We start from the raw sequence: 24,887 nt of genomic DNA, 5'->3' as shown, positions 1-24,887 counted from the left end.
TATAACATAAAGGAAAGTGGCCTACCAAGGCAAACAATGCATAATCGACTATACTAGTCGACTGGCACTATAACTATACCAGCTGTAAATAGGTGTAACAACCTGAATATAATAAGTAATGAGTCAGTGGCCATGTGAGAGTCATAATGACCACCGACATGCTAAGTGTAGACGTGTGGACCCATCTAACGAGGCGGTCCATCATCAATGTCCGCATGTGTTGAGCTTGTCATCTCAACACTCCCCCTCAAGCTCAACTGCATCTCTGCGACTCCAAGTAAGCTTTGAAACTTTTGAAGCTTCTCTGTATCCAATGCCTTCGTGAAGATGTCAGCTATATGATACTGTGTGCTGACATACACCAAGTCAATCTCACTTGCTAGTACCTCCTCTCTCACAAAGTGGTAGTGTACCTCAATATAATACCATATTGGGGAATACGGGAATTTTCCAAAATTTTGGGACACGTGGTCAAATCTTAAGATTTGTCATAACTTGAACACTATAACTCCAAATCGAGTGCTCTATAGCTCAATAGATTCCATTTTTCAAGTACTTTCCAATGATAGGTCACATGGTATGGTTTTGAGAAACCTATGGGTATGTTATCTAGGTGCCACCTTTTTAGTATTCAAAAAATGGGAATTGGGAGATTCCCAAACTCACTAATATTGTGTTATATGTTTTGTCCTGGTATGGAACACAGCGTTCCTAGCCAACTGTATACTACTCATGTCGTCAACCAACTTTCCATTCTCTCCTTCTTGTAAATATATTATAATAATGTGCTTTGGGCACCCACCTCTTGTAATCTAGCTCCATTTCTCTATTTTGTCTACCACCACCCTTGGCTTCTTGCATGATGACCAAGGTGGAGACTTGTCCCATCCACTACTCTCCATATTTTCAAAGATGCCATACATCATCTAGGATTATGTTAATCAAGAAGATTAGCTTAATCTAATCCCTCATGGAGGCTATATAAAGAGCCCATGGAGAATGAAGAAGGGGGGAGAGGACAATGACAAGTCCATGAGAGCACTCTAGAATACCCTCATCTCTTTGAGGTGAACTATGAGTGAGTTCTTTTATTATATAGCATAATGGCAAGCTTCCTCTACCTCTTCTTCTATTATCTCCCTCTCCTCTCATCTTCTCATTCCATGTAGCATAATGGCAAGCTTCTTCTACCTCTTCTCCTCTTATCTCCCTCTCCTCTCCTCTCTCTCTCTCTTATATTCCAATATGGTGTCTAGTACATATATTCTCTCTTGTAAATTTGTGTTTTGGTTCTCTTGATTCTCTTTGAGAAAAGGGATGTCCTAGCCCATCCTCCCTTTGGCCAGGCGGTGCCCCTCTTTAGTTCTCTTAGTGAGGATTAGAGGTTGGATGGGTAAGAGGCAACCTGTTCATCATTTCAGCCCTCAGCACTAAGGTACGACCGCTTAAACTTAGGACTATTGGAGGAACCCTTTGCAACTGAAGTTAAAACGATGCCATGCTCCTGGGAGACCTTTGAATTCGCATTCACAAAAGCTTCTCACTCCATTGCTGAATTGCTCAACAGTGAGATCTCCAAGGAGCAAGCTATCAAACAATGCCTCATCACGTCATACGATCAATGAACCACCTCTATTATCTCTAATCAAGAAATCACAGTGTTATCAAAGCTCACTGATACTGACTCCCCGTTCTTGAGGCATTTGTACACTCTTAGGCTGCAATGGGAAGTTGAAGGGTGCCGCATAATGACCAATGTTGAGTAGCGCCACTCTATCAAAATAGCGGAATACGACCCCACATATGTCGCGCCAACCTATATAGAGTGTTAACCACTCTGGTGACTTCCTAATAGATGTTCTCACATACATCATGCAAGTGGGGATTCGACCCTTTGATCTAGACCATGAAGCTCACTTAGAATACAATCCCCTGTTCTATGATTGGCTCCTTCAAGTAACTCCTACACCACCATGTCGAACGCCCTTGCCCTTCTGACCCTAAATCCTAGGAAGGATTCTTCTCAAGATGGAAGGGGAGGGGGTAAGGTGAATCAAATCAGGCCAATCAAATCAAAATTAGTGAATAACATAAACATATATTATGAAAAACAGACGGGGTAGGAAAAAGGGCATGGAAGCTTTGAAGTAAAGGGCAAAAAGTCAAAGTTTGAAAAGGAAAATCTACATTGGTTATTAATGAATTCATTCAAAAAGCATAGAGTTCTTCTTTTTCAGCAAACAATCAGAAAATTACTATGTGGAAAGCACTAATGAAAATTACGGTTTATGACAGGAACATAAAATGTCGCAACAAGACCGTGCCCACTGACTCCCATTCACGAAGTAGGAAAGAGTGCAGTATGGCATATCCCTAGAAAACCGCGCCTACAATAAACTGAAGTTTCAAACCATCCGGAACATCAAAGAAGTAGTGTCGAAGGAGAAAGCAACCAAGAGAGTCGTCGAGCAATGCGACCTCACCAAGTACCTGGAGAAATTTTTGCAAGAGCCTGACCACACGAAGTGTGTGGAGTTTCTCAGGACATACGACCCCGACTAGGAGTGTGGCACCATGATGGTAGGAAGGGGAGAAAATGCTAAATAGGTACAAGTACACTTGAATCCAGCCTTGGTGGAGACGGCATTGGGATTGGAACTGAAGATAGAGAAAAAAACAGAAAAGGGATGTCTACACCATGCTGAAAATGAAAAGAGAGGAGGTGCTAACCAATGACGGTATCAGCATCCATGACATCCTTGATACTGAAGCCAGGCTACAGGCAAAGCTAGTGCATACGCTCTTCTCCAGCCAACGCTACAATGCCTTAATGCATCGAATCAACGTGCCTATGCTGGAGAATGTAGCAACCCACACCTTAGATGAAGTCGATTGGAATGGGTATGTGCGCAAAACCATCGACCAGGTGGCTAAAGCACTGGCTTTGGGAAGTACGCCAGCAAGTAGAGAGTCTCCAGCTTCGAAGGCCAAATAAAGGAAGAAGGCCTCGTCCAAGGCCTCATTTATCAGCTACGGAAGCATTTTGACTGCACTCATCCAGAAGGCAGTAAAAGAGACACAGAATGCAAAAGAAGGAGAAAGAGGACTTGGAAAGGGCCAAAAAAGAATCCCTTAAGGAGGCCAAGGAGAGGGAGAAGAAGAAGAAACATGAAGAAGAAAAGGAAAATGAGGAATTGGAAAAGGCAAAGAAGGCATCAAAACAAGAGGCTGAGGAGAGAAAAAAGAAGGAAAATGAAGAAAAAGAAAAAAAGGAGGAAGAACGCCGAAAAACAGAAGCGGAAAGGCAAAGAAAAGCCGCTGAGGAAGAAGAGAGACTAAGAAGAAAGGAGAAAGAAGATCTGGCTCAGGCTACACGTCGGTCTATCGAACAATAAAGTAGGGCAAATGAATTGGGGAATCTGAGCCCGCAAAGAGAAGAAGGGCCTGGTTCTAGCACACAGGCACCAGAAATCATGCCGCCCACTGTCATTGAGGGCAAGGGAAAAGCCCCAATTCACCCAATTCCTCCCCTCATGGTGCCTCCCACCGAACCAACCACCATCACCCCTAGCATCCCGACCAGTGCTGATGTTTCGAATTTCGTGGCATGGATGCAATACTTCATCAACAAAGAAATGGCCCAAGGACAAAGCACCGAAACTACGGCCACAGGGCAAAAGAGGCCAGCCACTGATGCAGAATCAAGGCAAGACCCTAAATGGCAGAAGGTGGAAGCCTTGACATCACCAATCCACACAATGATGACATCATCAGCTAACTACGACGAGTACGTTGCCGAGGTACTCTCCCAATTGGAGAAAGCTAAGGAGGAACGAAAGATAGCTGTGGTTGAGTTGGCGGCTGAAAAGGAGTCAGTAGTTGCCTTCCAACTCGACAAAACTAGAATGATAGCCATGCAGCAAAGGGAGATCTCGAATCTCAAGCAAGAAGTGAAGGCTAAGGACGATAGGGAAGAGCACTAGAGGTAGCTACTAGACAATGAAACACAGGAACTTGTGAAAATGTGGAGAGAACACAAGCTCCTGATCATGCAGTATGAGGAGCTCATTGCAAAAACCACCAAAGTTGAAGCGCTTATGGCTGAGCTCAATGCCAGGGATGAGGAAAGAAAACAGAATATGGAGCAACAGCACAACGAGATCAAGTTCCTGACCGATCAACTGAACTCCAAAAAAGAAGAACAAGAGAAATTGGTCAGAGAATGGGAAGACCAAGAACAAAGGCTCATGACCCTGGCTCTAAGGCAAGGAGAGAGCCTAGAAGAGATGAACAAGAGAGCAGAGGAGTGGGCCACGCAGAATGAAATAAGGGTGAAGACACTGGCACGACGCCTTGCTCTGGTGGAAAATGAGAAGATCATCACAGAGAACAAGGCAAAAGCCGCCCAGGTGGCCTTCGGTGCCCAACAAAAGGCCTTCCTCAACACAATCATGGACACCACCCACCTAGAGGAGGGAGAATCGTTGGAGGTGGCACAAAAGAAGCTTAACATTGCATGTAGAGCCCTGCATGCAGAACTGTAGATGCCACCCAACCTGTGGAGGTTAGACTGAGCCTGGACGAGCAAAGAAAATACCTACTGTTAGCTGGCCTAACCCCCCAGGAAATAGATGCCATAGGATTTGAAGAGGGAGCACAACAAGGAGACCGGTAGGGGGAGGAAGCAAAACTTGAATTCGACATGGGCAGATTCAGAGAGGATGTGATCCCACAATCCCCCTCGCCGTAGTCTCAAGAGCAACAACAGGAGGACCCATCTGCGGAGAGACAAGCTGCATTTAAAGAGAGACATAGGAAGTTAGTCGAAGAAGCTAGGAAGCAGTTAAGGGCCAAGCCACCGTTTGTACCCCTCCCACCTTGCCTTGATGACATCCCAGCTGGATTTCATGCAGAGCTAGTGGTTTGGGAGAGACAAGAAAAAGAAAAGGATCCATTCACCTTTATCTTTCTCCTGCCCAACATCCTGCAGAGGGTCTTGCCACTTAATGTGATGGAAGAGGTGATCGCGATTGGTGGTCGACTAGGGCAAGAGTGGCTAGAAGAGTCGACTAGGGCAAGAGTGGCTAGGACAAGAGTTTTTGAAGTTCCACATACAGTACAGGGCTATAAAAGCCAACCCTTGTGGAGGAGGCGAGTATGTGACATTAGTATGCTCCCCTGGATGGCGTTTTGTAACACGCTACCCTTCGAGAGGAACAACCCCACATACATGGCATACCCTCGAAGGAGGGTAGGTGTGGATTTTGATGCCACCCTCCATGGGCATTACGACTTTCCTATTATCTATAACTCCAATGCAGTATCCTTCGAACATGCCCTCCTCTTTAACTCAGAAATCCTAGAATCTGACTCTATGACGCGCTTCCTCACAGATTTCTCTTCATGCCCCGATCTAGCTTTTGTAACTACATGTAACTACCTTAGATTACTTAAGCTATTACTTAAGGAGGACCCGACTCCACAAGAGCGTAGCTTGCCTCCCCTCTTCTTCGACCCTAACGCCATTGACACCTGTGCCATGGCTCGTCTAATGATGAGGGCTAGTCTCCTCCCCTCTTTTTGCCTAGCCCTCCTAGAAGACATGAATGACAGCCAGTTTACTAGATACAATCACCCTTTCCTCTCCACCACCTCTCTCCACGTCCGCATGAATCTGAAAGGATACATGCAAAGCTACCAATTTTTGAGCAAATCCATCCGACCCCCTTCCCCTCCTCATTCAAATGAAGAGAATTAGGCCCTGGCTGTCATTCCACTACTGTAACTTCAAAAAAAAAAAGTAAAAGTGAAGAAAAGAACATCATGAAAGGAAAAGCACGAAAAACACTCTCCACTGATGACTGGACAACATAGCCCACTTGCAGAAGCACCTACCACCACATAAAGCATGATCACTGCACCTAGGGGTTGTCAAGTTAGACGTGCTCGATGGCTTCGATCGACTCCACTCCTAACCCCCTAGCCCTTTTGCTCCCCCACTTCACGCTTAGGGCACATCAAGGGCAGGACATACCTAGGGAGGTAACACTCGCCTAGACCTGTCACCCTAAGCCACTTGCACCGTACCTCCCTTGGCACAAATGGGGTCCTCAAGTGTGGGACATCACCCAGGCTTGCCTGCTGTTAGACCCACCTCCCCATTCCACTAGCACGAGCACAATGCACTAACACAATGAGGTAGGCACTCCCCTTAGGAATAGCGCTGCACCTTCTCCTTTCAAGCATCACAAAAAGAAACAAACGACCAACTTGGGAGGCCCCCATCAACCACGCAATATCCATTTGGCTTCTCCAACAAAATACATTTCACAGCTTCCATAAGCACCTGAGTCTCTAAGTGGCCCTCACCTTTACACCACTTGGCCAATTGCCTGCCAACCTACAACAACACAGAAGTGCCATGAGACTGGCACCCGTCTAGGAGGGGGGTAATGTTAACCCCAAGTTGAGATGGCGAAAAAAGGAAGGAAAAAGCAGAAAAAAATGGAAAAAGAGCAAAGACACGCAAGCGACCTCGAAAGCTAAGCCCGGGAAAAAAGCACAATTTTAAATAAAAGGCGCCTCAGAAAACTTGAAAAACTCTTGTAAAAGAGCACCAGGCTCCCTCCTGTGCCAATTGTAAAATATTAGATGGGTGTAGGTTAGAGGCATAAGGCTAGAAGAGGAAAATGAAAAAAGGACCTTGCCACAATGGCCGGTCATGTAAAAAAGGGATGGGTGCCCATGGGACTTTAGGGCTTGTATATAAAGTTCAAAAAATGAATGGAAGCTCATTCTTTGGTGTGTGGCTAACAAGAGCTCTCTTCTTCTTCTCTTCTCCTTATCTTCTTGCTTGTGTGTGCTCTTGAGAGAGGGAGTGTGAGAGTGTGAGGGAGTGAGTGTGTGAGAGTGAGTGTGTGAGAGTGAGGGATCAAGAGGGTGAAGCTCTTCACCATCTCCTCGTCTCTTCTTCTCTTCTCTTCTCTTTTCCAGTGCGCGCAGCTATGGAGGATGGAGCTTGGAGATGGAGGAGGCTTGAGGATGCTTGAGCTCGCATCTAGGATAGTGGAGCTATAAGGGTGTGTGAGAGAGGAGGCAACTCATATCGGCATCAAGGTAAGCTCACTACACTCATAGGATTGACAGCGCATTGGCCAAGTGAGAGATAGCCATTAAAGCTCGCTTGAAACGCTTGAAGCAATAAGGGGTCCGTGGGTCTTGGCGGTTGAGTGTGAGCTCCCACTACAGGATTCCTCATGCCTCTAGCCCAAGAGGATTCCTCATGCATCAGACTGATTAGAAATCACAAAAAAAAAAGGGATTTGGGAGGCGCCGAAAAACTGACGCCCCTCCCTCCCCCCATGGTGTTTCATTTCTCGAGTTTTTTTCCCAAGCTTAAGCTTTTAAACCCAAAGTATCTAGTTCATGACTTTTGCTTTCACACTGGGTTTTTTAGTTTTGAGGGGGTAAATGACATCGGAATGGAGATCTATCTGGACGGGCAGTTCCATGATATTGAAATCTACAAAGTTGGGCCTTGTCACACTCTTCCTGGCTTCCAAATCTAGTATAGCCACTTCACAACCTTGAACCTTGCAAGGATTAAATGGGGGATCAAACGACCTCCGAATGGAGATCTGAGACTGGCGTTGGATTCCTAACGTCATTTTGCATCTAAGTAAACTCTAACTTGGCCATCCGCCACCATTTGATTTTCCATGAAAATAAGCACTAGCGCTTTAGGAACTTGCCGCTTAAAATCACATTGATTGCAGTTGTCACCTTCGATGAAGTTTATTTTTCCCTTGAAATTTGGAAATTTTGGCTATTTTTAAGCACTTGTGAGCATAAAAAATCATGTCATTGGCGACCAAGGGATAGGGCGACTCAGCCCTCGAATCCCACGAATAGATCTACACAAAAAAACCAGCCACAGAAACCATCAAGTTGATACAAAAAAAAAACACATCAAAGCACAACATAGCTCTCACCCTACTCCCTATCAAAACCAAGGCATGATTCCACGAGGAGTAGGTCTAGCATAATCTAACAAAAAGTCTAAAGCTAGTCACTAACCAAATGCTGCAACAGAGCCAAGCTAAAAAGAACTATCAAAGAGGTCATCCTAAGTGGTGGTTCGAACTACCTACCTAAGTAAGGACAACTCAACTAGGAGCTTCTACTAGGTGAGAACTCCTATAGCTTGATCAAGAAATAGTTTCTTTTAGCACATTGCTCTTTTAGCCTCTTATTTTCATACTCAACTAGGAGTTCTACTAGGCGAGAACTCCTATAGCTTGATCAAGAAATAGTTTCTTTTAGCACATTGCTCTTTTAGCCTCTTATTTTCCATACTCGGGCATGTAAAAAGGAGGGAGCTGAGCATAGTGGCCCAAGGAGAATAGGGCATCAATCTCAGGTCCTGTCTCGATACCCAAGAACCTACCAAGCCGTCGCAAGGCGACACTGAATCCTTTTCTAATGCTCACTTTTATTTTCACTCCAACCTTCTTGTATTCTTTGTTGTTCAGCTAGATGCCACCGCTTGGAAGATAAGGCATCAGCCTCGGGTCTTGTCTCGTCCCTAGGCACCTACTAGGCCTTCACAAGGTGATAAACAACAGCTCAAGGATTTTTCTTTCCTTCATTTTCTATTTTTATAGGGGTTAGAACCCCTTTTTACACACCTTCGTATATTCATATATCGTCTTTCAGATATTTAGGGTTTTGTATGTTTCCATCATTATTTTAGTAGGCTTCTCTAACTGCCTCACAACTAACATGAACTCCTAGAATGGCCGCCTAGCAGGTCAATAGAAAAGAGTCACTAGAATTGCCTTCTAAAATAGGCCTTTCAATGATGGGACCTAAAATGGGCTGGCACTGGCTATAGCACTAGCTGGACCTCTGACATCCACAAGACAACCCCATGGCCTCACGGCCAGGAGCGTCTACAAGACACATTGCCCTGCCATTGTACATACATTTTGCGTTTGTATCGTGTTTGTAGTCCAACCCTTAACCTTCTCAAAATCCTCAAAGGGAGACCCTAAAAATTTTGGTGTAATTCACTACGTAGAACAACATAGGAGGCGCCCCTCTGCTGATTGCCATGGTCCCATTACGACCCTCCTACACTTGAAAATTGGCCCCTCGATGCGTCGCTATCACATATAACACATGCAAAACAGACTCCACTCTTGGTACCAATATTATATCGTTCCAGGAATGTACCAGTCCTCACTTACTTGTCCCCTTGGACCCGTGCCTTACTCTCTCCAACGTGGGTCATTTATAATTGAGCCAATTTCTATGCATGCTAGGAATAGATACCATGTGTATGATTCATGCAATAGTGGATGCCTTATTGTGCACAAACAGTTATGGTTTGAAATTAGCCTATGTGTTAGACAAAAACAGCCCTTTTAATGAATTTTCGCTAATACGCAATGCTTCATAGCAGGAACTTAGCACCAAGGCGAACCTCGAGCTGCTAGATCCATTATTTCCAAATAAACCACATCCTAAATGTTATGCATAAAGAGAAAAATCAGACTTTGTATTATTTCAGTGCTTAAACTGTTGTATAACATCATCCTCCCCCTCATCCTTTAAATTTTACTGTGTTGCATAGGTGTAGAGGCTCTTTTATATCATTTTTTGTATGTAAAAGCAATAAATATACACTTTAACACAAAGGAAAAGGGCCAAACTGAGGCTTAACCTCATGTTTCAGCCACGTCAGACATTCACATACATAGATCTCATTTTTTCATTTTTTTTCGAACGCAAGAAACCCATTTTTTTCCATTTTTTTCTATTTTTCCTGTTTATTTTTAATTATATATATATATATTGTTTTTTTTTTCTGATGACTAATCATTGGAACTGAAACTTAGCATTTTTCCTTATTTTACCCCATTTCCATTCATTTTTCCCACTCAAAATCAAAGAACTATCAATTTCCATCAAACTTTTGTGTTTTTTTGGGTTTCAAAAATTTATCATTGATGTAAATCAATACAGGTTCTACATGACAGTGATTGTAGCCCTCAAAGATAATGCAAGAAACATTCAAATAAAATCTCGGCTCATGTGCACACCATTTAGACCATGAACGATAAAAAACAAGCAAAATTCTTTCATAAAATAGAGCATACTGCCTTTTTGCGTGTTTTGGGTTTTTTGAATATTTAATTGGGACTATGTATCAAACAGCCAACCATGGATTTTAGCATAGATCTTCAGTCTTCAGCCGCCTCAGCCTCTTGGAACAATCCAGCGCCTCCCGGACAAGCATCCATCTCCCGATTCTCTTCTTGATTCTTGCCACATGAAGTGCCTCTATGCAGGATAGAGAAAGAGGAGAGAGAAATACTGAAATTGCATCTCCACAACTGGGCAGCTATTCAAGGATCTAAGATAAGGGATGAGGAGCAAAGATAGAGTGCAGAAAAGGCATCCAATCAGTTGGGGGGGTTGCTTTTAGGCTCTCCAACCTCTCTCTCTATCAATCATGGCCATGGCGCCTTCTTTTTGCTCACGGCATGGAAAAACACTGCCCCCACCCCCATGAATTGATTTTGTCAGGGACCCCCCAAAGGGAGCCCCCAAAAGGCATGAACTTTGGGCTCTCTAAAGTCTATTTCCACCCACCCTTTTGGGTCTTGGCCTCCCAGGCACTCCCTCTTCCTCGTCTGGTATCCGATTCATGGTCCAAAAAATCATGGGCATCCATCTTGAAGTCCTCCACTATCGGGCATCTCCTAGGGTCTCATCTGATATGCCAAAAATTTATGAAAATTCACAAACTTTTGTTTAGTGGGTCTTTTAAGCACTTTCGGGCATTACCACTTAAAATCGTACTAATTGCAACTGTCGCCTTCGACGAAGTCTATTTTTTCCTTGAAGTTCAAAAAAATTGGCTATTTTTAAGCACTTCTCGGCATAAAAAATCATATGTCATTCAATGCTTGACAATGCCTTTCAAGGAGGCAATGATTACTTAGACCTCCCCCAGACATACAGAGCCAAAACCCGGGCCTTCATGCCTCAAGTACCGGTCCCCAACAAACAAAAGAAAGTAACCCTTACACACACATATATCATTAATTGCTTAAAGGAAAATACTTTGAAAGGGGACGAAACACCTGGAATGGCCACAAGAAGCTCCTTCACAGCAAAGGCTTTCTCTAGCGACTTTGTCAACCTGTATGATGCAATCACTACAACAAAAAACCATTAACTATACCTGCGCCAAACAGACATGGGCCCCTCTTGGTCTAAAGAAATAGCACATTTCACTACAAACTAGCTGGTCCTCTTGGACTAAAGAAATAAAAAATGACATGACAAAACTAACTGGCCCTCCTGGCAAGGAAATGGATCATTAAAACCTTAAAACAACTGGCCCTCTTGGCCTAAGAAAATAAAGCAAACCAGCTCATATAGATCCCTCCTTGGAAGAAGTTGGATATACGAAAATATGCTCCATTCCAAGGGGAAAAATAGGGCTCTCATCCCTAAACTAAATGCATCAAGTTGTGACCCATACCTCTCCTGCATATATAGCAAGAAGCGTATGCATAACATGTCATCTGATCAACCTATGGGTCCAGGATAATAGTGGTAGATGGTACCCATATCAACCATCGCCTGCGACATAACGCATGGTTTGATAACACTCCCCACAAGCGACCAGGTCCTGTCTCGTTATCAAGAGCGACATTTGGACTAGGACCATAATTGAAGAAGAGGTCCTCTTCATAAGCAAAATTAGCTAAGGAATCTACAAATTGATTCCAATAATATGGAATGAGTTGAAGAGATATGCTCTCAAATTCATCAAGAATGGTTATAGCAGTGCGATGATACATATGAAGGATGGGATTCTAGACTGTATATGTCCCATTGAGTTAATTTAAGATTAGCTGGGAATCCCCCTTTACTAACAACCACTGAATATCACATTTCTTGGCAATATAAAGTCCCATAATCAAGGCTTTATACTCTGCCATGTTGTTAGTGAATCCTACCCCGAGATAAATAGCTAATTTCATTGCAACCCTACATCAAGGATCTCGGATAACTACTCCAACACTCCCTTTTTTATTAAGCCCCCGGGACACTCCATCAAAGTATAATGTGTACGCCCATAATGGGTTTACACAGGCAGCCATCAAGAACTCCCCTATTCGTAATTATGATAGTCAAAATTCAACATATTTAGAGGATGAAGTAATGGCTCCATCCCACATTTTTCATTAAACTCAACACAGATGCTTGTCAAAATCTGCAAACAGTGATGGCAGAAAACTTTGATCTCCCACACAAAGGCATCGTCTTCTTGCTCAATCACGTTGTATCCCTTGCTCCACCAGATAAGCTTCCCCTGATGATATATTTTCTTGAGATATGGGTGCTCCAAATAAGGGATTAGCCACCCCATCAACTAGTTTAAGCTCTTCGCAGGTCTCAAATCAACCCTAATATAGACCTGCAATGCATTTAGCACATTAGCATATTTAGAAATAATAATGTTTAATCTTATTAAGATTAACCTTATTCTTAAATTCCATTCCCTGTAGATCAGCTAATAAAGTCGTGGACTTATTTTTACCTAACTGAACTATCTTGTAAGGGCCATCCTATCTAGGTTCCAACTTTCCTGGAAATAGCTCCATACGCACATCGTAGTATATAACTAACTGCCCTTTCTTAAAGGTATATTTCTTTTCTTTTAGATCATGCAACTGCTTCATCTGACATTTAGCCACCTCCTGGTGCAACAAACTCTGCAATTTAAGTTCATCCAAGTGGGCTATAGTCGTAAACTGCTCAAATAGGGCATCTTCATCACCCAAAGAATGATTGATTGCAAATCTTATGGTTAACAACTCAATTTCTAAGGGCAAGACACACTCCTCCCCATAAACTAATTTTAATGGGGTATGGCCAGTGGCTCGCTTAAACGTCGTGTTATACGCCCAAACTACCACATATACTTTTGTATCCCAGTCCCACTTATTTTCGGAGACTATCTTGGATAGGATACCCACCATCTGCATATTGGTACTTTCAACTTGTCCATTGGCTTGCGGATTATAGGGGGTCATCTTATTATGATTAATTTTCCATGCTTCAGTTAGGATTTTAATTACCTTGTTCAAAAAATGGATTCCACGGTTCGATACTATTTCCTTTGGTGGACCAAAATGGCATATGATCTACTCAAGTAGGAAACTGGCAGTCTCTTTTGCATTGTCCTACCTCAGCGCCCATGCTTCTTACCACTTTGTAAAGTAATCAATTGCTACTATAATGTATCTTTTCTGAGTAGTAAACAATGGAATAATAGGTTCCACAAAATCCATGGCCCACTTCTCAAATGAAAGGGTAGCCATAATTAGCATAAGTGGACGCTTCCTATTCTCTCTACTGTCATATATTTGACATATATCACATCTCTTGACATAGTCAAATGAATGCCTCCCAAATTCAGGATAATCAACGTAAGTAGACGCTTCCAATTCTCTCTACTGTCATGTCTTTGACATATATCACATCTCTTGACATAGTCAAATGAATGCCTCCCAAATTTGACCACTTCTCCTCCCAAATTTGGGATAAGCAGCAACTAATACTACACATGGTTACTACTGAAAATATATAGAACATTTCGCCCCTTTTAGGTGCTTTGGCAAGCTCCTACTTCACATTGTCAAAAGATACTTTGCAAGCATCATTCCATGCAAATTGACAGTTTAAGGACAATAGGTTTGTCAATGGCAACGTTCTTTCTGCCAAGGCACTGATAAACCTCCGATAATACCCTATCGATGATGACAGAAAGCTATGTAAATCCTTTGGAGTACGCGGCGGACTCATGGAGACTATGACCTTGATCTTTTCAAGGTCAGTTGCAATCCCTACCGAGCTGACCACATGGCCTAACAGTAGCCCATAAGACACTCCAAAGACGCACTTCTGCGGGTTAAGAGCTATGCAAAATTGTCTGCAATGCTTGAAACACTTCCGCAAAATAATTAATTGCCTTTCTCTTACGGTGACTGCCCCCAGGTCATCAATGAATACTTTCAACTCCTCTGGGGAGATGTCACCAAAGGTCTTGTCGACTGTTCTTTGCCACGAACTAGGTGCATTACATAACCCAAATGCTATCACATGGTATGCAAAGGTACCGAAGACAATGATAAATGTCATTTTCAGCTTGTCTTGCTCAACAATTGCCATTTGGTTATACCCACAAAGCAATCCTTGAACGAATATATTTCCCTACTTGCCAATTGATCCAAAATTTGGTCAATAAACAGCAACGGGTAGTAATCTTTAACAGTTTGTTTATTTAGCTCTCTAAAGTCTACACAAAGATGGATTTGATTATTCTTCTTCTTTCTAATCACAACTGGCGAACACCATTCAGTATGCTCAACTGGGAAGATCAAACCCACCTTCCGCAACTTTTTAAGCTCTTCAAACAGCCCGTCCCTTAGTTCAAAAGGCATACACCTTACTTTATGATGTACTGGGAGGGTGCCTTCCTTTATAAGAAGGGTATGCACAGCCAGAATGGGAGGATTACCCCTAAGTTCAAGCAAAGATGTCGTGAAACTCTTGAATCAGGGACACATAGTCCTCTCTCTCTTCTGAACAACTGAGCATTAAGTGTGCCAAGGTCCAACTCAATAACATCTGCATCTCTTATTTGATCTTGAGGCTCTATTAGCTCATTCAAGGTTATCTGATAAATATCCTCTGTAGTGGACCCTTTTTTAGATCCATCGCTTGATGACGTTTCACTACCAGATGGATCATCTACTATTTCTAGTTCAGTGGAGGATAATGGAGCTCTCTCACTTTGAGAAGACTCAGGGTAAGCATCCACTATTACACGATGGGCACCTCGACCTAGAATCACTCAACTAATGGGTATATCCGTAGAATCCATGGCCTGCCTAGCAAAACTAGATAGCTAGGACGTCCTACAAACCTTATCACCCTAAAGTCCAGATAGCCTTCCATGCTCAAAACTATAACGTGGACTTTAGTGATGCAACCTTCTGGTTGTCTTAGACTATCATTAGTCATCCTAAGAAGTGTGGAGCCATCTTTTTGGATCTCTAGACCTAACCTCTCCATCAAACCTGAACTCATGATATTGATGGAGGATCCAGTGTCCACGATAGCATGCTCCACTAATATTCCATCCACATACACTGGAACCCTAGGGCAATGCTTTTCAGCATAATCAAACCAATCTTCTCCCACTCTAGCACGATAGCATGCTCCACTCATATTCCATCCACATACATTGGAACCCTAGGGCAATGCTTTTTAGCATAATCAAACCAATCTTCTCCCACTCTAGCTATGCCCAAAGGTTCTACAATATACCCTATATGTAAGATTTTCTTGAATTCCTTGCGTACTCTTGGAGAAATTTTAATCAATTGTAGGAGATTTATGTCAGGTTAACTTCGCAAAGAGAACTTGCTAGGCCAAAGTCGTGGTAGTTAGCCAAAGTTCTCTTCTTGCGCCAAACAATTCTCTCCTTTGGTCTTTCAATCAGCTTTGGTGCCTCTTTTTTAGCCTTTACCTTTTTTTTTTGGCAATCCTTTATCCTTCTCGGGATCAACTTTACTACCAACATGTCTTAAAGGTCCACCTTCTATATTAGGATTCAGGACTCGCTTTTCCCTAGCATCTTGCTTAGGGCTTCCCTCGACAGGTTTTACAATTCCTTTGTCACCCTCTTTGATCTTTTGACCTCTTGTTACGGCTCGTAGATTAGAAGTTTCAGCATCATTGACACATATGGCTTCAATAAGGCTGACTCCACTGCCATGAAGTGACTCCTCTACAATAGCCTTTCCTCGTTGCAGTATTTGTCTTGGTCCCTCATCTTGCTGGAGATTATTCCCTTGTGGGCAATAGTTAACTAGACCTGGTTGTTTACTCCCTTGTTGGAGAGAATTGATCTAACTCCAACAGGTAGCAGCTAAGTAGCCATACTTTTCGCAAATATCGCATTTGAAATTCGGGAAATTCCTAGGGAAATGTTGGCCACCACACCACTTACAGCTGAATCTTGAGGGGGCACCCTCCTGAGGGCGTCGACACCCTATCAAATTTTGATTCTTCTTAAGAAAATTGGCATCCACATCTATTTGTTTGTATTGTTTAGAAATCATATCGATATAGTGCTTGATCATGTCCTTAACTTCGCCAAGGACATTAGAGGCACTCGACTCATAGCCGGATCATCTATCTGTCGTCCCATCGACCTAACTACTTGATTAGGAATTGGCAGCCACTGACCTACTGGGACAACATTAGAATTCATTGTTTGGCTTCCACCACTATTTAGTGAGGCTGCCTGACTAGCCATAGGCATAGTCATGCTAGGAGGAGCGGGTAACATAGGAAAATTTGGCATGATACTCCCTCTTCCATTCTCATTTGATGTGGGATCACCTTGACTCCCATTGGTCAAGGCCAAATTATTACCATTCCAATTTATCCTTGCTACATAAGCCACTTGCAAGCACAACTCTACTCCTTCTGCTTGGGTAATAGTAGTGTCAATGTCGACCAAAGTGACACTACTAAGTTGCACTTAGATATTGAAATCCAATCAATTAGAAAATATTGCAATTGTGCAGCCAGTGGAATGGGAATATAAGTATTAAGTTTGCAAAGAATTTGCTTTAGTTTCTTGGCATAGGCCTGGACATTCTGATTTGGCTCTTCGCATGTTACATTCAAGACATGCAACCAATATTGTCCACCCTTTCAGGAGCAAACTCTCTATTGAAAGCCGTAAAGAATTGGGCACTACTAGTTATGGTTCCGACTTCTAGACCGTGATACCACACTGTCGCTCTTCCTTTTAACGTCATGTTGAAGAACATCATTAGGTGTCATTCGTCTTGGATCTGATAGTTGAACATGAGCATTTAAAACTCCTTAATATGGAGTTCTCCATCTTCTTCTACTAACCCATGGAAAATAGGCAAAGGTTCTTCTAATGCTAGTAAATCTAGTGTCCTTGCAGGAATTGCGATGGGTTGTGCCATGGCTACAACTGGATTGACACCAGGAGGTTGTGTAGGTGAAACTACACCCCCACTTGAAGTGGGTTGACTGATTGGAAGAAGGGAAGTACTAAGACTTCCACTTTCACTCAAAGGGCTGCTTGTGGCACTTAGATTACTAGAACCACTACCGTTTATGCGTAACGGGCTGCTCCTTTGAGGACAATAGCATCTTACAATCTCCAACTATCGTCTAGCCCTCTCAATACGTTCTCCTTTTTGTATTTCGGCTTGAGGTCCTTGTAAGAGGACATAAACCCACTATTTGGTCCCTAGAAACCCTAGATTCGGAACCACCACTTGTTGGCAACTCCAGGCAGATGCACCACTTATGGGACCTAAAATGGGCCAGCATTGGCTATAGCACTAGCCGAACCTCTAACATGCACAAGACCACACCTTGCGGCCAGGAGCATTTACAGGACACATTGCCCTACTATCGTACGTACATTTTGCGTTTGTATCGTGTTTGCAATCCAACCCTTAACCTTCTCAAACTCCTTAGAGGGAGACCCTGCACATTTTGGTGTAATTCACCACGTAGAACAACATAGGAGGCACCCCTTGGCTGATTGCCGCAACCCCACTGCAACCCTCCTACACCTTGGGGATTGGCCCCTCGATGCATCACTAACACATATAACACATAGGAAACAATAGACTCTGCTCTTGGTACCAACAGTATATCATTTCACGAATGTACCAATCCTCACTTACTTGTCCCCTTGGACCCACCGTCTAGACCTACAACTTGGGTGCCTTACTCTCTCCAATGTGGGTCATTTATAATTCAACCAATTGCTATGCATGCTAGGAATAGATACCATGTGTATGATTCATGCAATAGTGGATGCCTTATTGTGCACAAATAGTTATGGTTTGAAATTAGCCTATGTGTCGTGCAAAAACAGCCCTTTTAATGAATTTTTGCTAATACGCAATGCTTCGTTGCAGGAACCTAGCACTAAGGCGAACCTCGTGCTGCTAGATCCATTATTTCCAAATAAACCGCATCCTAAATGTTATACATAAAGAGAAAAATCAGACTTTGTATTATTTCAGTGCTAAAACTGTTGTATAACATCATCCTTCTTCTCACCGTTTAAATTTTGTTGCGTTGCATAGGTGTAGAGGCTCTTTTGTATCATTTTTTGTATGTAAAAGCAATAAATATACACTTTAACACAAAATACAAGGGCCAAACTGATGCTTAACCTCATTTTCCGCCCCATCAGACATTCACATACATAGATCTCATTTTTTCATTTTTTTCGAACGCAAGAAACCCATTTTTCTCTATTTTTTCTATTTATTTTTAATAAAAAATTATGTATTTTCTATTTTTTGGATGACTAATCATTGGAACTAAAACTCAGCATTTTCCTTATTTTACCCCATGTCTAATCATTTCCTCCACTCAAAATCAAAGAAACTATCAATTTGCATCAAACTTTGTATTTTTTGGCTTTTGAAAATTTATAATTGCTGTAAATCAATATAGACTCTGCATAACAGTGATTGGAGCCCTCAAACATAATGCAAGGAACATTCAAATAAAATTTGAGCTCATGTGCACACCATTTAGACCATGAACGATAAAAAACAAGCAAAATTCTTTCATAAAATAGAGCATACCGCCTTTTTGCGTGTTTCGGGTTTTATGAATATTTAATTGGGACTCCAACCAGCCATGGATTTCAACATAGATCTTTAACCTTCAGTCTCCTCAGCCTCTTGGAACAATCCGGTGCCTCCCAGACAAGCATCCATCTCCCGATTCTCTTCTTGATTCTTGCCACATGAAGTGCCTCTATGTAGGAGAGAGAAGGAGGAGAGAGAAAGACTAGTTTTTTATCTCTTTGCTCAATGCATCAATTCTTGATCCTTTTATGGTGATGGAGGGTGAAGAATAGAGGCATCTCAAGCCCAAGAGAATTCCTCATGCCTCAGACTGATCAGAAATCACAAAAAAATAGGGATTGGGGAGGCACCGAAAAATTGACCCTCCCCCCCCCCCCCCATGGCATTTCATTTCTTGAGTTTTCTTCCCAAGCTTAAGCTTTTAAACCCAAAGTATATAGTTCATGACTTTTGCTTTCACACTTTTGGCAAGTGGGTTTTTCAGTTTTGAGGGGGTAAACGACATCAGAATCGAGATCCATCTGGACGGGTGGTTCCATGAATTTGAAATCTACAAAGCTAGGCACCGTCCCACTCTTCCCGGCTTCCAGATCTAGTAGTTGCTTCACAACCCTGAACCTTGCAGGGATTAAATGGGGGATCATATGACCTCGGAATGGAGATCTGAGACTTGCGTTGGATTATTGACATCGTTTTGCATCTAGGAAAACTCCAGCTCGGCCATCCGCCACCGTTTGATTTTCTATGAAATAAGCACTAGCGCTTTAGGGACTTGCTACTTAAAATCGTACTGATTGATGCTACCGCCTTTGACAAAGTCTATTTTTCCCCTGAAATTTGGAATTTTTGGTTATTTTTAAGCACTTCTCGGCATAAAAAATTATATGTCATCCATCTAGGCAGTCAAATAGTATCTCGATTGGAAAGTAAACTGCAAGTGGGCAGCTGATTTAGTCAACTCTTGGGTTGTCAAGGTAAATTCTAGTATTGGTCAGCTCTATGGTCACACTTGCAGGTTTGGGATCCACCGGCTAGGGTCAACTGGCAATTGACTCACACCCTTTTGTATGTTTGGGGGATTTGGATGGTCCCTAAAAATGTGTTCTGGTTCAGGTTGTCTCAGATTTCCTTCTTCTCTTTTTGATTGACATTCATTAACCTAACAATGTGGTTCATGATGTTTAGTGGGATTGGTGTGGCTTCATCATTAGGTGTTTTGCCACTAAAGAGTCAAGTGGTACTAATGACACTATTGCCACACAATTAGAGGGTTTCTGTCTAGGGCAATCAGCTTACAAATATGTAATTCCACACTCTAAATAGCTCAAGTCGGCCTTGTCCTTGTTTTCTTGCTCCTTTTCACGTCAACAAGATGAAATGTGCCCTAGATGTCCACAAGTCTGGCATGCTAATGGCTCTCTTGACCCCCTCCTAGATCTCTACCTCTTCCCTTCCCTAAAGCCATAACCGTGGCATTTGTCTAAAGTTTATCAATATAGGATTACCGTCCTCATTATAGGAGATGTATGGTTTCACATACATTTCATCGTCGAATGGCTCCTCTACAAAGTGCATCGGAGCATTTCTCGATGGATGGATCACTATGGGTCTAAGTAGCCTAGGGATTCTTGTGGGGTTGATGTCAATCCTAGGGGTAGATGGCTTCAAGTCATTAGGCACTAGTAGAGCTAATGGAGATCCTCTTACAAAGTTGGGATGTCTATTCCCTAGATAGTAGGGCTAAGAATAGGGTTGTGGGTATGGGAGTCTTCTTATAATTGACAGTGCATCGCATCATGTCCAAATCTACCGCACTTAGCACAAGGCTGTGATCTACGATCAGGACATTCAACTAGAAGATGGTTCCCACCACAATGCACACAACACTACACATGCGATCATACTAGCCTTCTCAACATCTCTTGTAGCTTGGAAAACTCTAACTTCAAGTCTCCTATCTCTTGGTTCTGGTTGTTTTTTTTCCCCTTATCTTGCATGCTATGGCTTGATCAATCACTAAGGGCTGTGATTCTCTCAGTTTTTCTAGAGGTGGTGTTCTCTTGCGATGTGATTCTCTTAAGCTTCTTCCTCTCAGCAAGTCCTCCATGGATATTGCCTCTTCAAAGACCCTGGCTAACATGCCCCTTTCATGTTTGAGTTACTAGCTAAGGCCTTATAGAGTTCTTCATTTTGGATTCTATTGATAAAACATGATGGAGATTGCTCTCTCATTGGGTCACTCCATCATTGGAGTCCTCTTATAGAGACTTCTCATGTGAGTGACATAGTCTCAAATTTCCTCCTTGTCTTTTTGATTGACATTCATCAGCATGACAACAAGGTTGTTTAAGTATTCGGCTCTGGAAAATCTCAGAATGAAAATATTCTTTAGGCTATTGAAGTTGTGCTTAGCATTTTCTTGGCTAGCAAAACCAAGTTTGTCCCTTGTCTCTTAGATAGAGTCTAAAAGCTTGTGTTTATTGAGTGAGGTCTACGAGGTTGTTTGCCTCACATACCTACTCAAAATACTCAATGAAGCTATAATGATTGTTACATGATTGATACTTTTCAAGTTGCTCTACAACTATAGGTAGCTTGGTCTGGCTTCTAGCAATTGGGGGGATTCCCAGTCTAGCTAGCAATGAAGTTGCTAGGGTTTCTCTACTTTTCTCTCCAAGGCAGTGTTATGTAACACTCGCTTTGTGAGAAGCTCATTCAATGTAAGATCTACTTATACCACTCTCTCCCTATCTATCGGCATTTCCTCCTACTCTGTTTTTACTTGCGATGGCTAAGACTCATTGGACCTCCTTGAGCTTTATCTCCTAGTATAGCCTCTGAGCATGTTGCTCCTGGTTGTAGCTAGCTATGCATTGTAGAGAAACTCTTCCTATCCTCCTCTTATCCTCAAGATTAGCTACAATTTTATCTATAGATCTTCTATGGTGTGCTATTTTTGTTTGACAGTCATATCACGATATGAGTTGCTATATGTCGATTGGAAAATCTACTAGGTCAAGGTCTTGGTTGTCTAAGTTTATGCTAACACCTGCCATGTTGGTGGTCTCTTGAACTATTAAGAAGTCAATGAGGGTGATTAGGTCAACTAAGGACATGTCTCTAATTGTATTTTAGGTTATCAAGTGGTTTGAGGTTTTTCACTTCTCAATGTTGGGTTTTTTGGTTTGTTTTCATGGTCCTAGGGGTTTTACAAGTCCTACTGTTGGGTTCGTTTCTTAGCATAAATTCCCTTTAATGTGTTCTTTGTTAATTAAATCACTTTGGAAGTTTACGCTTACCCACACACTTGGATGGTGCAATGCAAGGAGAGCCATGCACAATTAGGCTTTTCACATTTGCACCTAAGTGCCTACAATTAAATGTGCAACCTTTAATGAAATCATTCACATATACACACCTTGCCAATCAATTTTGTAAAATTCCAACACTTTTAGGCGAGTTGCGATCACACCTTGTAATCAATTTTGATCCTCTATAAGGTCTCAATGGGTGGTTTGTCATCTAGGCACTCAAATAGTATCTCTATTGGGAAGTAAACCGTAAGTGACCGACTAATTTGATCAATTATTGGGCTTGTCAAGGTAAATTCTAGTGTTGGTCAGCTCTATGGTCATCACACTTGCAAGTTTGGGATTCACTAGTGAGGGTCAATCCCTAATTAGCCCCCTTTCATATGTTTAGGGAATATGGATGGTCCCTAAAAATGTGTTCTAGTTCACGTTGTCTTAGGTTTCCTCCTTGTCTTTTTCATTGACATTCATTAACCTAACAATGTGGTTCATGATGTTTAGTGGGATTGGTGTGGCTTCATCATTAGGTGTTTTGCCACTAAAGGGTCAAGTGGTACTGATGGCACAATTTCCACACTACTTGAGTGTTTTTGTCTAGGGCAATCAACATACAAATACGTAACTCCACACTCTAAACATCTCTAGTCAGCATTGTCCTTATTTTCTTACTCCTTTTCAGGACAACGAGATGGATCAACATGCTAGTGGCTCTTGGTTCGCACGCCCTCCTAGACCTCTACATCTTCCCTTGCCTAAAGCGATAACCAGCACTAGTCTAAAGTCCATCAATATAGGATTACCATCCTCATCATGGGAGACATAGGGTTTCACATACATTTCATCCTTGAGTGGCTCCTCTACAAAGTGTATCGAAGCATTGCTCAGTGGATGGGTCACTACGGGTCTAAGCAGCCTAGGGATTCCTGTGAGGTTGATGTCAATCCTAGGGGTAGATGGCTTCAAGTCATTAGGCACTAATAGAGCTAATGGATATCCTCTTACAAAGTTGGGATGCCTATTCCCTAGATAGTAGGGCGGTTGAGAATAGGGTTGTGGATATGGGAGTCTTCTTATAATTGACAGTGCATCACATCAAGTCCAAATCTACCACACTTAGCACAAGGCTATGATTTAGGATCGGGCATTCAGGTAAAAGACGATTCCCACCACAATGCACACACTACACACAGGGTCATACTAGCCTTCTCAACATCTCTTGTAGCTTGGAAAACTCTAACTTCAAGTCAACTATCTCTTGGTTTTGGTCCATGTATTTTCCCTTATCTTGCATGCTATGGCTTGATCACTCATTAAGGGTTGTGATTCTCTGAGTTTTCCTAGGGGGCATGTTCTCTTGCGATGTGATTCTTGAGCTTCTCACTCTCAGCAAGTCATCCATACGTATTGCCTCTTCAACTATAGGCATCTTGGTCTAGCTTCTAGCATTTGGGGGGATTCCTAGTCTAGCTAGCAATGCAGTTGCTAGGGTTGCTCTACTTTGTTCTCCAAGGCAGTGTTATGTAACACTCGCCTTTTTTATGAGAAGCTCACTCAATGTAAGATCCACTTATAACACTCTCTCCCTATTGGCATTTCCTCCTACTCTATTTTTTCTTGCGATGGCTAGGACTTGTTGGACCTTTTTGAGCTCTATCTCCTAGTATAGCCTTTGATCACATTGCTCCTAGTTGTAGCTAGCTATGCATTGTAGAGCAACTCTTCCTAGCCTCCTCTTCTCCTCAAGATTAGCTACAATTTTATCTATAGGTCTCCTATGGTGGTTTGCTATTTTTGTTTGACAATTGTATTAGGATATGAGTTGATGTATGTCGATTGGAAAATCTCTTAGGTAAAGGTCTTGGTTGTCCAAGTTCGTGCTATCACTTGCCATGTTGGTGGTCTCTTGAGCTATTAAGGTTTCAATGAGGGTGATTAGGTCATCTAAGGACACGTCTCTAATTGTACTTTGTTCTTTTCTTCAGTAGGTTATCAAGTGGTTTGAGGCTGTTCACTTCTCAATGTTGGGTTTTTTGGATTTTTTTCATGGTCCTTGGGGTTTTATAAGTCCTACTGGTGGGTTCATTTCTTAGAATAATTTCCCTTTAATGTGTTCTTTGTTAATTAAATCACTTTGCAAGTTTATGCTTACCCGCACACTTTGATGGTGCAATGCAAGGTGAGCCATGCACAATTAGGCTTTTTGCATTTCTCATGCACCTAAGTGTCTCAATGCAATGTTCAACCTTCAATGAAATCATTCACATATACAAACCTTAACTGAAAGGTGAGAAGGATCGAAGCTTGCTTGGAAGAGCTATGGTGGGAGATCAAGAGAGAGAAAGAGAGATAGAGAGAGAAAGAAAGAAAGAAAGAAAGTTATATTAACGTCTTCTGAAGACCAAAACTGGCCTATGAGACAAACTGTGATACAACTGATGAGGTCCAACTATCCAAAATAAAAGTGCTGAATGAAAAGCTAAAAACTGGAAACTGAAAATACAGTGTTGTGAGTGTGATAAGTGTCGTGTATGTGTATGTGCGTATGTAGCTCTGGTACTCCAGATAATGGCTACAAAGGGGGAACAAATGTCGGCCATGATAGGGAAACAACTGTCGGCTGTGATAAAGTGGTGCGATGTGTATAAGTAACAGATGCAGGGAGATATACTATCCTGGGATGTAGTAGCAGTCGTCAAAGTCGTTAATAGTAGGTGATCCCTCTTGGATGCAGGATGTGGTACATCGGTGGTGGAGAAAGAGCAAACTGGATATCTGAGATCCAATGTGTCGAGTGTCATCGGATCTCAGTTTGCTGTCGATG

At 42.3% G+C, this 24,887-nt stretch overlaps 1 pseudogene; it reads right to left on the bottom strand.

Annotated features, from left to right (window-relative positions):
* Positions 1–24,192: 24,192 nt before the first annotated feature.
* The window catches only part of LOC148017779 (uncharacterized), a 101,647-nt pseudogene continuing 100,952 nt past the window's right edge, over positions 24,193–24,887 (bottom strand).

Source organism: Lygodium microphyllum, chromosome 21, assembly GCF_053477565.2.
Source record: "Lygodium microphyllum isolate KBCC chromosome 21, Lygodium_microphyllum_v1.1.10, whole genome shotgun sequence".
In the NCBI taxonomy this organism is placed as follows: domain Eukaryota; kingdom Viridiplantae; phylum Streptophyta; class Polypodiopsida; order Schizaeales; family Lygodiaceae; genus Lygodium; species Lygodium microphyllum.
This window is presented reverse-complemented; position numbering and strand designations above follow the sequence as displayed.